This window comes from Odontesthes bonariensis, chromosome 2, assembly GCF_027942865.1.
Source record: "Odontesthes bonariensis isolate fOdoBon6 chromosome 2, fOdoBon6.hap1, whole genome shotgun sequence".
In the NCBI taxonomy this organism is placed as follows: Eukaryota; Metazoa; Chordata; class Actinopteri; order Atheriniformes; family Atherinopsidae; genus Odontesthes; species Odontesthes bonariensis.
Genome location: NC_134507.1, coordinates 36,694,865 through 36,710,313, shown reverse-complemented (window position 1 = coordinate 36,710,313; position 15,449 = coordinate 36,694,865). Strand labels below are relative to the sequence as shown.

At 49.7% G+C, this 15,449-nt stretch overlaps 6 non-coding genes and 2 pseudogenes across 6 annotated transcripts; all 8 read right to left on the bottom strand.

Annotated features, from left to right (window-relative positions):
- Positions 1-8,164: 8,164 nt before the first annotated feature.
- On the bottom strand, positions 8,165-8,315 carry LOC142366672 (U1 spliceosomal RNA; annotated as a pseudogene).
- Positions 8,316-8,864: 549 nt separating this feature from the next.
- Positions 8,865-9,028, bottom strand: LOC142365788 (U1 spliceosomal RNA). Its single transcript, XR_012766651.1, has one exon. It is a non-coding gene; the product is annotated as a U1 spliceosomal RNA (small nuclear RNA).
- Positions 9,029-9,577: 549 nt separating this feature from the next.
- On the bottom strand, positions 9,578-9,741 carry LOC142365875 (U1 spliceosomal RNA). The gene has a single exon (XR_012766670.1). It is a non-coding gene; the product is annotated as a U1 spliceosomal RNA (small nuclear RNA).
- Positions 9,742-10,290: 549 nt separating this feature from the next.
- On the bottom strand, positions 10,291-10,454 carry LOC142401849 (U1 spliceosomal RNA). Its single transcript, XR_012773224.1, has one exon. It is a non-coding gene; the product is annotated as a U1 spliceosomal RNA (small nuclear RNA).
- Positions 10,455-11,003: 549 nt separating this feature from the next.
- On the bottom strand, positions 11,004-11,167 carry LOC142366271 (U1 spliceosomal RNA). The gene has a single exon (XR_012766768.1). It is a non-coding gene; the product is annotated as a U1 spliceosomal RNA (small nuclear RNA).
- A 549-nt stretch (positions 11,168-11,716) lies between these two features.
- On the bottom strand, positions 11,717-11,880 carry LOC142402574 (U1 spliceosomal RNA). The gene has a single exon (XR_012773395.1). It is a non-coding gene; the product is annotated as a U1 spliceosomal RNA (small nuclear RNA).
- Positions 11,881-12,429: 549 nt separating this feature from the next.
- On the bottom strand, positions 12,430-12,593 carry LOC142366434 (U1 spliceosomal RNA). Its single transcript, XR_012766814.1, has one exon. It is a non-coding gene; the product is annotated as a U1 spliceosomal RNA (small nuclear RNA).
- Positions 12,594-13,141: 548 nt separating this feature from the next.
- On the bottom strand, positions 13,142-13,331 carry LOC142366618 (U1 spliceosomal RNA; annotated as a pseudogene).
- Positions 13,332-15,449: the final 2,118 nt, after the last annotated feature.

The window sequence follows — 15,449 nt, the reverse complement described above, 5'->3', positions numbered from 1 at the left end:
GTGCAGAAAACAACCCCACATAAAGTGAATGAAACAGGGCAACAGTGCAGAGAACAACCCCACATAAAGTGAATGAAATAGGGCAACAGTGCAGAGAACAACCCCACATAAAGTAAATGAAACAGGGCAACAGTGCAGAAAACAACCCCACATAAAGTGAATGAAACAGGGCAACAGTGCAGAGAACAACCCCACATAAAGTGAATGAAACAGGGCAACAGTGCAGAGAACAACCCCACATAAAGTAAATGAAACAGGGCAACAGTGCAGAAAACAACCCCACATAAAGTGAATGAAACAGGGCAACAGTGCAGAGAACAACCCCACATAAAGTGAATGAAATAGGGCAACAGTGCAGAGAACAACACGTGCCATGTTTAAGGGCAATTGTTCGTCCAGAACACAGAGAACAACCCCACATAAAGTGAATGAAATAGGGCAACAGTGCAGAGAACAACCCCACATAAAGTGAATGAAATAGGGCAACAGTGCAGAGAACAACCCCACATAAAGTGAATGAAATAGGGCAACAGTGCAGAGAACAACCCCACATAAAGTGAATGAAATAGGGCAACAGTGCAGAGAACAACACACAGAACGCAGAGCATGAACACAGCAACTATATACACTATTTACAAGGGGCCGACCGTTCACTCCTCCAGTCCGTCCACAACGGACATGAAGTGTTCAAAGTTTTTGAAAACTATGTCTTCCAGTCCTTTGGAGGGTGAACGGTGGATCTCAGGGCAATATGTCTTTTTTTTATATTTTTTGTGTCCCTGGATTTTGTGCCCGCAAACTTTGCAGGCCGGGAGACGCTGCACCTTCACGCCCAGCTCAGTGGGGTGGTCTGCCAGCTTTCTCTTGTACAGAGTCGATCGGGACCACGACAACCCTGCCACAGCACTTTGTCCAGAGGGCGGCTTTACACCTGGCCTGATGGGCACAGACGCCGTGACCTGCGGGATGGAGGCCTGACCAGCAGGCTGTGTGGAGGAGGAGACGAGGGGCAGCAGAGGCGTGGTGATGGTGGACGGGGCAGAGCAGGAGACGAGGGGCAGCAGAGGCCTGGTGATGGTGGACGGGGCAGAGCAGGAGACGAGGGGCAGCAGAGGCGTGGTGATGGTGGACGGGGCAGAGCAGGAGACGAGGGGCAGCACTGCAGGAGGCCTGGTGATGGTGGAGGTGGTGGGGATTCTCCTCACCGGCAGACGGAGCAGCTGTGGAGGAGGCTGCGGCGTCTCCAGCAGCAGGTTGGTCCGACCCTTCAACACCTTGGTGCCGGCTGTGCTGGGCGTGGGGACGTACTCCATCACGGGGTAGTCGGGTGGAGGGAGGACGTCAGGCTGGCGCGGTGCAGGAGGCAGCTGCTCACAAGACACAGACACGGCCTTTGAGGTCACAGCTGGCTGCCTGGTGGCGTGGAGGTTGACCTCCACGCCATCTCCTGCTGGCGGATGAAGTCTCTCACCGTCTTGGTGTTAATTTTGGGGAGAGGGATGCCCGCCTTGCACAGGACGGGGTCCTCTACCAAGACCCGGTGCTGGATCCTCTCATAGGCCTTGAGAATGTTGGCCTTCTCAGGGCTGGAGCGAGAGGCCTGAGGGCTGTGCAGCCACAGCAGCTTGACCAGCACGTACATCAGCCTGTTGTGCTGCGGGCTGATGTCCTGCTGAGCTGGCGCGTACCTCCTAGCCATCTTTACCCGCTGGACCACGGCGGCGTCAGCCAGGTCGTCCCTCTTGGTCCGACAATACAGCGTGTTGCCCCAGTGGGTGCGGTAGAGCTGGTGGTACCGCTGTGGCTGTTTGTCATGCTCCTCCACCGCATTCCAGGCATGAAGGACCCTGTTCCGCTCTGCTGTGCTGAGGAGCAGCTTCTGCTCTGTCAAGCCGACCTCTAGCAGCGCAGCACAGAAAGCCTCCAGCTTCTGGAACCCGGGCAGAGGACTAACACTGCAGACATCGTCCTGTAAAACACACGCGCACACACACAGAGAAAAGTAGGTAAGTTTTAATGTATACGATGTCTTGTTTTTTTTAGCGGGTCACATGTATCGCTGTATTCTCTTCTATCAGTATGTATTGGACTCACAAAGGCAGGAGGGTTGACCGAAGCAGTCTCGCTGCTGGTCAGTCTGATGTGGGGCTCCACATCAGTACGGTCCTCCTCGCTCTGGTACGCCTCGTCGGCGTCTGGGTCGACCTCCCCAGGCTGAACGACCTCCTCCTCCGGCCCAGGACCGTCGCTGATGATGCCCTCCAGCGAGAACGCCTCCCCCGTGCTTTGGCTGAAGAGGTACTCCAGCCCGAGCAGCTCATCGGACTGGACATCAGCCGGGGCCCGGAAGTTGCGCTCCACTGGCTCGCCCAACAGCTGCTGGCAGCGGGAGTTCAGGCGGTCAATGAGCGGCGCAGAGTACACCCGGTGGTGCCGCCCTCCGCCCCCAAACACCGCGTCTGAGCTGCGGTCAGCGTTCCACCTGGCGATGCCGCTTATCAGGTAAACCTGATAAGGCCGCGCCGCACAGTGGGGACCTGAACATCACAACAAACAGGTATTATCAGTACCTCAGTTATCATGTGATAAACGTGTTTTTTTGTTGGTATTTTTCCCCCTTAGATTACCTGGAATCATGTGGGGCAAAGATTTATGGAACCCCTCCAGGCTGTTGCTCCCACGCAGGCCCTTATAATATGGGACGTCCACACCGTTGATGGTGGTGGTGCGGGCGACACGATACATGACCATGCCTGGGGGGTCCTGGATGCACTCCAGGTGTCGCTGCTGGGCTGCCCACATCTCATCAATGGCCGCTGTAAACACACACACACATGTTGAGCTGTAGTCATTTTGCACGTGTGTGTGTGTGTGTGTGTGTGTGTGAGGTGTTTTTTTTTCCTTACCAGGGGACTTGAAGAGGCTGACGCCGCTCTCATCCAGCCCTGCTGGACCCTTCAGGTCCTCGATGAGGAGGTGGACCAGGCGAAACGTCTCCTGGGCCCCGAGGGTGACGCGCCGGACATGGTGCTTCAGCTGGTCCCGGGAGACGTACCGCCGGACCACGTCCTCATCACTCACCACCTCCATGGTGGCCGGGTCTCTGGCCCTGATGGCAGCGATGAGGAGCTGGAGGTCCTCGCGGTTGTAGGCCAGCACCGCCCCGACCAGCGCGGATTTAAAGGGGCCGTATTTGGAGTGAGCCTCCGTTCTTAGAGCGGCGTCAAAACGGTGGAGCCAGTGGAAAATGTCCAGCCTCACCACCATCCCCTCGTCCACCCAGGACTGGAACATGATCTCCACCGCGGTCAGACCCTGTGCTTTGCAGCAGCCGCGGTCGATGTAGAGGATCTGGGGGACGGGCTGGTTTGCGAGGCGAAACCTCTCCATCACCCCACGACACATGGGCCCCAGCTTCTCCACCGACTCCTCGCAGGTAAGCACAAAGCTGACGATCTGGGAGAGCTCGTTGCCGATGCTGGTGAACCACTCAGCCGAGCCCTTGCCCTCCCAAGACAGCTTCTTCACCACCTACAACAAAACAAACAAACAAATACAGTTTAGCTTTGCATAATGTGGTGTTTCCCTGTGAGTACTTGTATGCAACACACTTTTGGCTAACTTGCCTTCTTCGTGGAGTCCATTTTCAGCACTTTGCCGAACGTGGACAGGATCTGGCTCCGGTAATCCTGCACGTTGTCCGCCTCGGCCAGGAGGAAGGCGTGGCGCAGGAGCCGGGCGCAGGGAACCGCTCTCGGAGGGGGCGGTGCCTGGAACTCCCTGTGGCCCAGCGCAGAGACGATGCCTCTGGGTTCCACCAGGGCCATGAGGAGTGTGGTGTAGAGGTCCTTCCTCTCGTGGTAGTCCTCCAGGTGGTTCTCCTGCACCTGCCGCCACACCTTGACCATCGTGTTACCCTCCGTTCTGTCACGCAGGAGGCGAATGATGGTCTTGTCCACCCCTCGCCTGGCAGTCAGTATGGCGGGAAACCTGGCCCGATGTGCCTCGCTCAGCTGCCGGAGGATGGCGTCGTCCCACGCCAGCCACCGACCCATGGGTCCGCTCTCTCCACCTCTGGCAGCCTTGAGACACGGCCCGCACGACAACACCTCTGTCGCCAGGGTGTACCAGCCCAACACATCACAGATGTGACGTACCTAAAACAGAGAGAGAGAGAGAGAGAGAATCACAGGTCAATCACAGGTTGCAGATATGCAACAAGCTTTTTATTTATTTACATTATTTATTTACATTACATTTTTTGCATTTTATGTGTGCTTCCCTTTTTCACAACAAAGATCTGTGAAATCTTTTTGATTTGTTGTTGAATGGAAAGTTTATGATGGTTGCGTTCCGCACTTTCTATTAAGAATGTTCAATAAAGGTCTATTACATACATTTTATTGTGGTAGCAGCAGTTCACTATACCTTTTTTGCCAATCGATCTGCAGAGAATGACTTGGTTGTGTGAACAAAATTAATCAGGAAAGCCCACAGTTGCAAATATGCAACATTGCCTAAAATGATTAAAAATAGCCCAATTTCAAAAATTCCAAAAATATTGGTGTATTCCCACCCAAAAAGATGCAAGAAGAGCCAAAATGATTTTTTTCAATGATTATTCGTATGCTTGGGTACAAGGTTAAGTAGTCAATGGTGATGTGTGTATTTCTCTGAGCACAGCTGTGCAGAGACTGAGCCTTACCCGGGAGTGGTAGCCAGACTTGGAGAGGTGTGAGTTGCCTCCAGCCCCGGCACACTTCTCTCCGCGCGGACACTTCAGGGAGCACCGCCACACTCCAACGGGACGCCAGAAGAAAAAGCGGCCTCGGAAAAAGGCCTGTGGAGTGGGAATGCCGCCGCTCACAAAGCCGGGTGGCTCGGGTGGGTAGAACCACATCCGGTCTGACTTCAACACTCGCCGCCTTCTAATGGCGCCCTTTATGTCCTTGTAGACCTGGACTGGTGTGAAGAGGCCTCGCTCGCTGTCCTCCTTCAGCCAGGGGATGTCGGCAGAGGGGATTCCGTTGGGGTCTTCCCAGAGGCGCACCCAGCCTTCCAGCTCCACCTGCAAGACACAAGGTGTACAACAACGCACAACATTTAGTTATTTATTTTCCCTAATGTGGTGATTTTGTGAAATGCATTAACATTGCTTGTGTATTTTGTGATTTTACACTTACAGAAGAGTCACTCTGTGACAAGGTGGTGGCAGACGCAGGCTGTGAGGTCGACGGCGGCTCCTCGGGACGAGCATCAGGGGGACCCTGACCAGGCGCTGAGGACGGCACGGGCGTCTGTTGTTCAGGAGACTCAGTAGAGGCAGCCTTGCTGGTGGACGGCTGTGAGGACAGCAGGAGCTGCTTTGAGGCAGCCTTGCTGGTGGACGGCTGTGAGGACAGCAGGAGCTGCTTTGAGGCAGCCTTGCTGGTGGACGCCTGTGAGGACAGCAGGAGCTGCTTGTGCTGTGTTGAGGCAGCCGTGCTGGTGGAGGGCTGTGAGGACGGCTTCTGCTGCTTGCTGCGCCTTTCCTTCTTGCTGGTGGACTTCTTTGGAGAAGCTGGCACGCTGGTGGAGAGTGGCGACGGCTGTTTGGGACCCTCGGCGGACATAGGAGGAGGCTGACTGGCGGAGATGGGCTCCCCATGGCTCTCGAAGGTGACGAGGGCATCCACCAGAGCAGTGTCGTCCGGAGCGTCGTCAGACCATGGCGCCTGGGAGGTGGCAGCTGCAGCAGGGGCCCTTGAAGTGGCAGCGGCGGCAGCAGCAGGAGGAGGAGTGGCGCTCTGTGAATTACAGGTGAGTGTGAGCTATTACATTATTATTGGGTTTTGCAGTGTAGTTACAGAATGCAGTGTAGTTACCTCTTTATCCAGTATGTACTGTCTGAAGCGTTTGAGTGACTTCGAGGTGATGTCACTCTCCCGCATCAGCAGCCACTGCTTGACAGAGCTGTGGGCCTCCTGCGCCATCCTCCGCTCCTGCTCACTGCCGGCTTGAGGGTCAGATTGGTGGCGCTGGTACCACTGCCACATCTCGAGGAACGTGAACGACCGGAAACGGCCCATGCCGTAAATGGCCTTGTCCACGTTCCTCTCGAGGTGGCAGGAGATGGCCGGAAAAAGCTCCACGTACTGCAGCAGGCTGTCCTTCAGCCACTCCTCGTTTATGGCCCCACGCTTCTCCGGCTGCCGGCTCTCTTTAACGTGGCGGTCGACGAGACTGAAATGCACACACACACACACACACACACACACACATCGCTGTTAGTTTCAGTGAAGGGAAAACTGTTCCTGGCTTGCTTTGGTTTTCTTGTAAATGCTTACTACTTGACGTAGCCCACGTCGTTCTCGACCAGCCACTTAAAGGTCCGGCCGGTGTAGCGGCCGAAGGTCAGGACCAGCTGCCCCAAGTACTGGGCCTCAGTCGGCCTCTGTACGCCACAGCGCCTCTTTGCTGAAGACGAGACATGTTATGACCTCAGTGAACAGGCAAGCAAAAGCTCTAGTGCACCACATTGTCATTACTTATATATTTATAGTATAAATGCAATGCCAAGATATTTACCCTCCTCAAAGGCAGTCTTGGGGTCCCTCAGTTTGTCGTCCCTCGGACAAACCTGACCTCTCCCCTGCTGGGCCTTGGCTGCCTTGGAGGCTGCCAGAACGCATTGCTGCCTCTCTAACGGCAGGCTGGTGTTCAGTATGTTGAGGGCTGGCAGCAAAGTATCCATGTCCTGAAATTGTCAACAGACTTTTAGCAATATCATGATCATTATAACCATTGCAATAGTCACTATTATTAGACAAATGGAGGCAAAAGCCATAGCATTGCCACCAGAATTGAAAATGTACAACAGGCAAATGTAACACGTATTAAAATTCATACAAACGAGGTGGATATTTTATTTTTTTTTTTGCATAAATAATATCTCCGGGCCAAATCACAGACGCACTTGACAGAGTTGCAGCTTGAAAGAGCGCATGTGCACTGTCGCTGGTGTCACTCGACTTTCATTTTACAACGCTAAAAACGTTATCTATTATCTGTTGATGTGACATTCACAAAGTAGACAGGAAAACGATATAAATATAGCCATGCTGTATATTTATTTTTGCTAAAATAAACTTTATAGCGTTGATTAAACAAAACACCCATGGAGCAACGCGGAGATATTTACAGCGTACGGTCACCCAGCTTTAACATTACGCTTAAAACCTTGTATTACAAATAAACAGGTGATCTTCTTAATAAATTACAGAGGTATATCGCCAGAATATGATCGCAGACGAGCAAGAGGGTCTGGCTGCAGACCTGTACTGCCGCTGGTGTCACTCGACTTCCATGTTACAACGTTAAAAACGTTATCTGTTATCTGTTGATGTGATATTCACAAAGTAGAAAGGAAAACGATATAAATATAACCATGCTGTATTTTTTTCTTTTGCTAAAAATAAACTTTATAGCGTTGCTAACACCCTCCGGTCACCCAGCTTTAACATTACGCTAAAAACCTTGTATTACAAATAAACAGGTGATCTTCTTGATAAATTACAGAGGTATATCGCTAGAATATGATCGTAGTAGGTAAATGCGGGACATTTTTTATCAATTACAGAGGTATATCGCTAGAATATGATCGCAGACGAGCAAGAGGGTCTGGCTGCAGACCTGTACTGCCGCTGGTGTCACTCGACTTCCATGTTACAACGTTAAAAACGTTATCTGTTATCTGTTGATGTGACATTCACAAAGAAGACAGGAAAACGATATAAAAAAAGCCATGCTGTATATTTTTTTTGCTAAAAATAAACTTTATAGCGTTGCTAACACCCTCCGGTCACCCAGCTTTAACATTACGCTAAAAACCTTGTATTACAAATAAACAGGTGATCTTTTTGATAAATTACAGAGGTATATCGCTAGAATATAATCGTAGTAGGTAAATGCGGGACATTTTTTATCAATTACAGAGGTATATCGCTAGAATATGATCGTAGTAACAAACTGTACCTTCGTAGCAGCCTCTCGGTATTTCGCGAGTTGGTTTGGCTTGAATTGGCCAAGAACCTCTCTGATTGGCCTAGAGTGTACGTTTAGAATGTAGACTCCTCTCTGATTGGCCTAGAGTCTACACTTAACGTAGACTCTAGGCCAATGACAGGCCGTAACTGTCTACAAGAAACGTAGACTTTTGCACTTCAGTTCGGAAATCTTCTGCGAATAAGGGTCAGCACAGCCGGTGTGCAATGGCTGAGCCTCGTCCTGGGTGAACCACCTTCTTGATCATTGTATCTCCCCTGCCAGGTAAGTATGAGTTGGAACTGTCAGAGGCTGACACCTCTTTTCCAGGTGCCTCACTCGGCCGGACGGTGCAGCAAATTCAACTGTCTGCAGTGCCATGCCAGCAGCTAACCTGAATCTGAAAAGCTTGCAGATTAAAACACTCCGGCTTTTCTTCATCTTTCTGATCAGTTCTTGTTTCAACAACCAAGGAACTTGGAGCACAAATTGATTTAGTTTTTCCACTCTCCCCATCTCTAGAGCCACACCCAACGAACACTGGGAAAATTCTTAGTTGAGGCAAACCCTCACGGCTTAATATCTCCAGTGCAGAAATGCTGCCGTATTCTCATCTCGTTGTTGCCATCACTAAGGCAACGCCCACCTGCCTGGGGTGACTGCACTGTATGACCTCACCTGACAACTGCGCAGCTGCATATCAGCTGTGCAGACCTGCCGCAGCATTCAGCAAACCTTGCAAAACATGGGTTTTAAAGATGGAAAGGTGTCGTTAAAGCAGCAACGCCAGGACAAAAACCAAGGTAGAGTTGCCCAGGGATATTTACGTTATACAGTCAAATCAGGGGAGAGCGCGAACGCAGTCCCCCACTACCAGAAATTATGCAGTCGAGATTCCCACATTTGGGGAATTCGCAAGGGTCAGCACAACCGGTGTGCAATGGCTGAGCCTCGTCCTGGGTGAACCACCTTCTTGATCATGTTATCTCCCCTGCCAGGTAAGTATGAGTTGGAACTGTCAGAAGCTGACACCTCTTTTCCAGGTGCCTCACTCGGCCGGACGGTGCAGCAAATTCAACTGTCTGCAGTGCCATGCCAGCAGCTAACCTGAATCTGAAAAGCTTGCAGATTAAAACACTCCGGCTTTTCTTCATCTTTCTGATCAGTTCTTGTTTCAACAACCAAGGAACTTGGAGCACAAATTGATTTAGTTTTTCCACTCTCCCCACCTCTAGAGCCACACCCAACCCACACTGGGATAATTCTTAGTTGAGGCAAACCCTCACGGCTTAATATCTCCAGTGCAGAAATGCTGCCGTATTCTCATCTCGTTGTTGCCATCACTAAGGCAACGCCCACCTGCCTGGGGTGACTGCACTGTATGACCTCACCTGACAACTGCGCAGCTGCATATCAGCTGTGCAGACCTGCGCCAGCATTCAGCAAACCTTGCAAAACATGGGTTTTAAAGATGGAAAGGTGTCCTTAAAGCAGCAACGCCAGGACAAAAACCAAGTTAGAGTTGCCCAGGGATTTTTACGTTATACAGTCAAATCAGGGGAGAGCGCGAACGCAGTCCCCCACTACCAGAAATTATGCAGTTGAGATTCCCACATTTGGGGAATTCGCAAGGGTCAGCACAACCGGTGTGCAATGGCTGAGCCTCGTCCTGGGTGAACCACCTTCTTGATCATGGTATCTCCCCTGCCAGGTAAGTATGAGTTGGAGCTGTCAGAGGCTGACACCTCTTTTCCAGGTGCCTCACTCGGCCGGACGGTGCAGCAAATTCAACTGTCTGCAGTGCCATGCCAGCAGCTAACCTGAATCTGAAAAGCTTGCAGATTAAAACACTCCGGCTTTTCTTCATCTTTCTGATCAGTTCTTGTTTCAACAACCAAGGAACTTGGAGCACAAATTGATTTAGTTTTTCCACTCTCCCCATCTCTAGAGCCACACCCAACGAACACTGGGAAAATTCTTAGTTGAGGAAAACCCTCACGGCTTAATATCTCCAGTGCAGAAATGCTGCCGTATTCTCATCTCGTTGTTGCCATCACTAAGGCAACGCCCACCTGCCTGGGGTGACTGCACTGTATGACCTCACCTGACAACTGCGCAGCTGCATATCAGCTGTGCAGACCTGCCGCAGCATTCAGCAAACCTTGCAAAACATGGGTTTTAAAGATGGAAAGGTGTCGTTAAAGCAGCAACACCAGGACAAAAACCAAGGTTGAGTTGCCCAGGGATATTCACGTTATACAGTCAAATCAGGGGAGAGCGCGAACGCAGTCCCCTACTACCAGAAATTATGCAGTCGAGATTCCCACATTTGGGCAATTCGCAAGGGTCAGCACAGCCGGTGTGCAATGGCTGAGCCTCGTCCTGGGTGAACCACCTTCTTGATCATGGTATCTCCCCTGCCAGGTAAGTATGAGTTGGAACTGTCAGAGGCTGACACCTCTTTTCCAGGTGCCTCACTCGGCCGGACGGTGCAGCAAATTCAACTGTCTGCAGTGCCATGCCAGCAGCTAACCTGAATCTGAAAAGCTTGCAGATTAAAACTGTCCGGCTTTTCTTCATCTTTCTGATCAGTTCTTGTTTCAACAACCAAGGAACTTGGAGCACAAATTGATTTAGTTTTTCCACTCTCCCCATCTCTAGAGCCACACCCAACGAACACTGGGAAAATTCTTAGTTGAGGCAAACCCTCACGGCTTAATATCTCCAGTGCAGAAATGCTGCCGTATTCTCATCTCGTTGTTGCCATCACTAAGGCAACGCCCACCTGCCTGGGGTGACTGCACTGTATGACCTCACCTGACAACTGCGCAGCTGCATATCAGCTGTGCAGACCTGCCGCAGCATTCAGCAAACCTTGCAAAACATGGGTTTAAAAGATGGAAAGGTGTCCTTAAAGCAGCAATGCCAGGACAAAAACCAAGGTAGAGTTGCCCAGGGATATTTACGTTATACAGTCAAATCAGGGGAGAGCGCGAACGCAGTCCCCCACTACCAGAAATTATGCAGTCCAGATTCCCACATTTGGGAAATTCGCAAGGGTCAGTACAGCCGGTGTGCAATGGCTGAGCCTCGTCCTGGGTGAACCACCTTCTTGATCATGGTATCTCCCCTGCCAGGTAAGTATGAGTTGGAACTGTCAGAGGCTGACACCTCTTTTCCAGGTGCCTCACTCGGCCGGACGGTGCAGCAAATTCAACTGTCTGCAGTGCCATGCCAGCAGCTAACCTGAATCTGAAAAGCTTGCAGATTAAAACAGTCCGGCTTTTTTTCATCTTTCTGATCAGTTCTTGTTTCAACAACCAAGGAACTTGGAGCACAAATTGATTTAGTTTTTCCACTCTCCCCATCTCTAGAGCCACACCCAACGAACACTGGGAAAATTCTTAGTTGAGGCAAACCCTCACGGCTTAATATCTCCAGTGCAGAAATGCTGCCGTATTCTCATCTCGTTGTTGCCATCACTAAGGCAACGCCCACCTGCCTGGGGTGACTGCACTGTATGACCTCACCTGACAACTGCGCAGCTGCATATCAGCTGTGCAGACCTGCCGCAGCATTCAGCAAACCTTGCAAAACATGGGTTTTAAAGATGGAAAGGTGTCCTTAAAGCAGCAACGCCAGGACAAAAACCAAGGTAGAGTTGCCCAGGGATATTCACGTTATACAGTCAAATCAGGGGAGAGCGCGAACGCAGTCCCCTACTACCAGAAATTATGCAGTCGAGATTCCCACATTTGGGGAATTCGCAAGGGTCAGCAGAGCCGGTGTGCAATGGCTGAGCCTCGTCCTGGGTGAACCACCTTCTTGATCATGGTATCTCCCCTGCCAGGTAAGTATGATTTGGAACTGTCAGAGGCTGACACCTCTTTTCCAGGTGCCTCACTCGGCCGGACGGTGCAGCAAATTCAACTGTCTGCAGTGCCATGCCAGCAGCTAACCTGAATCTGAAAAGCTTGCAGATTAAAACACTCCGGCTTTTCTTCATCTTTCTGATCAGTTCTTGTTTCAACAACCAAGGAACTTGGAGCACAAATTGATTTAGTTTTTCCACTCTCCCCACCTCTAGAGCCACACCCAACCCACACTGGGAAAATTCTTAGTTGAGGCAAACCCTCACGGCTTAATATCTCCAGTGCAGAAATGCTGCCGTATTCTCATCTCGTTGTTGCCATCACTAAGGCAACGCCCACCTGCCTGGGGTGACTGCACTGTATGACCTCACCTGACAACTGCGCAGCTGCATATCAGCTGTGCAGACCTGCCGCAGCATTCAGCAAACCTTGCAAAACATGGGTTTTAAAGATGGAAAGGTGTCGTTAAAGCAGCAACACCAGGACAAAAACCAAGGTAGAGTTGCCCAGGGATATTCACTTTATACAGTCAAATCAGGGGAGAGCGCGAACGCAGTCCCACACTACGAGAAATTATGCAGTCGAGATTCCCACATTTGGGGAATTCGCAAGGGTCAGTACAGCCGGTGTGCAATGGCTGAGCCTCGTCCTGGGTGAACCACCTTCTTTATCATGGTATCTCCCCTGCCAGGTAAGTATGAGTTGGAACTGTCAGAGGCTGACACCTCTTTTCCAGGTGCCTCACTCGGCCGGACGGTGCAGCAAATTCAACTGTCTGCAGTGCCATGCCAGCAGCTAACCTGAATCTGAAAAGCTTGCAGATTAAAACAGTCCGGCTTTTCTTCATCTTTCTGATCAGTTCTTGTTTCAACAACCAAGGAACTTGGAGCACAAATTGATTTAGTTTTTCCACTCTCCCCATCTCTAGAGCCACACCCACCCACACTGGGAAAATTCTTAGTTGAGGCAAACCCTCACGGCTTAATATCTCCAGTGCAGAAATGCTGCCGTATTCTCATCTCGTTGTTGCCATCACTAAGGCAACGCCCACCTGCCTGGGGTGACTGCACTGTATGACCTCACCTGACAACTGCGCAGCTGCATATCAGCTGTGCAGACCTGCCGCAGCATTCAGCAAACCTTGCAAAACATGGGTTTTAAAGATGGAAAGGTGTCGTTAAAGCAGCAACGCCAGGACAAAAACCAAGGTAGAGTTGCCCAGGGATATTCACGTTATACAGTCAAATCAGGGGAGAGCGGGAACGCAGTCCCCCACTACCAGAAATTATGCAGTCGAGATTCCCACATTTGGGGAATTCGCCATTCGCAAGGGTCAGTACAGCCGGTGTGCAATGGCTGAGCCTCGTCCTGGGTGTAGTGATGTTACCTCCAACACCGAAGCTCCGAAGCACGCTTCAAACTCGACAGGGTAGTTCTAGTGAAGCAGTGGGCCGGAGCTTGCTTCATGTGACGTCACTGATGACGTTTGAACCACTTCACTGCTTCATTCAAACCGAGTCAGCTGACTGCTTCGAGTTGATGTGCGGAGCTTTGAACATTTGCCGCGATTCAGTGTATTCAAGATGGCTGAAGCCCCGGTTCATGTCCCACGTTCTACACGTATTATACGTTACGAACAGCTCTCGTTTTTTGATATTCGGAGTTTTGGATTATTCTCTCATGGAGCAACCATCGAGGAAGCGTTCTAAAGTGTGGGAATATTTCGACCTAAACAGTTCCTTCAGCACACCAGCCTCCTCTGTTCCCTGTGACAGAGTATTTTCCAAAGCTGGAGAAATTGACTAAAAAAGAAAAAGAAACCGTTTGAGCCCTTCTACTGTGCAAAAACTTGTTTTCTTGAATAAAAACACCTGAAGTAACACAAGCACCCTCTTTATTACACCAAGCACACTCCCAAAGAAAATATGAATGACAAACCAAAGATTTTCACATTGTTTTTAAATTATTATTCCATCCATCCGTCCATCATCTTCCGCTTCTCCGGGGGTCGGGTCGCGGGGGCAGCAGCTTAAGCAGAGAAACCCCGGCGTCCCTGTCCCCGGCCACTTCCTCCAGCTCTTCTGGGGGGACCCCGAGGCGTTCCCCTGCCAGAGATCCAACGTGTCCGGACTGCGGTCAAGTGAGCCGCCACTCGTTCATCCGCCGTTAAGGCAGCCGCCACTTAACTTTCACATGCGCTCATATTCTCTACTACTACGGTTTTAAACGGCGCGACACACACAACGTTATTAGTTCTAACCTAAACGACGTGTGAAAGAGTGGCGGCTGGGAATGGCGGCTAGCTTGACCATCGTAAATGCACTGCCAGATGAGCGAGTTACAGCAGGCTTTAGCACAGTCTCTCTCTCTCTCTCTTTCTCTCTCTCTTTCTCTCTCTCTATATATAGGCTATATATAGCAAATATTAATTAACGTTTGGATCAGAATTTCACTTCAAACATCTTGCATAATAAGTTTTTGTCGTTTAGAAATCATGATATGTGAGGTTTTTGAAGGACCTTAGCTCCAAAATTGTACAGTAAAATCTATTGGTTCTTTGTTCAGGAATGACTCAGTGGTACTATCAGTATGTCCATGTACTCCATTGCTAAGAATAATTGACATTTGGGTCAACATTTCACTTCAAAGTGCTTACATATGCAAGTTTTGCCCATCATAACGTGAGGTATTAGGACAATTACTCCAAATTTTTACAGTAAAATCTACTAAGTCCTCTTCCAGGCATGACTCAGTGGAGCTGTCAGTATGTCCATGTGATTCGTTGTTAATAATAATGAACATCTGGATAAGCACTGTACTTCAAAATACTTGCATATGATTTTTTTGTCCGCTAAAATGCAATGTTGTGTTTTTGAAGGACCCTTGCTCCAAAATTGTACAGTAAAATCTATTGGTTCTTTGTTCAGGCATGACTCAGTGGCACCAAATATATGTCCATGTAATCCATTGCCAAGAATAATTGACATTTGGGTCAACATTTCACTTCAAACATCTTGCATATTCAAGTTTTGTCGATTAGATATCGTGATATGTGAGGTTTTTGAAAGACCTTAGCTCCAAAATTGTACAGTAAAATCTATTGGTTCCTTTTTCAGAAAGGACTCAGTGGTACCAAATATATGTCCATGTAATCCATTGCCAAGAATAATTCGCATTTGGGTCAACATTTCACTTCAAAGTACTTACATATGCAAGTTTTGCCCATCGTAACATTATGTGAGGTATTAAAACAATTACTCCACATTTTTACAGTAAAATCTACTAAGTCCTCTTCCAGGCACAACTCAGTGGAGCTGTCAGTATGTCCATGTGATTCATTGTTAACGATAATGAACATCTGGATAAGCACTGTACTTCAAAATACTTGCATATGCTTTTTGTGTCTGCTAAAATGCAATGTTGTGTTTCTGAAGAACCCTAGCTCCAAAATTGTACAGTAAAATCTACTGGTATCTTGGTCAAGCATAACTCAGTGGAACTGTTAGTACATCCATATATTTCACTGCCAATAATAATGAACGTTTGGATAAGCAT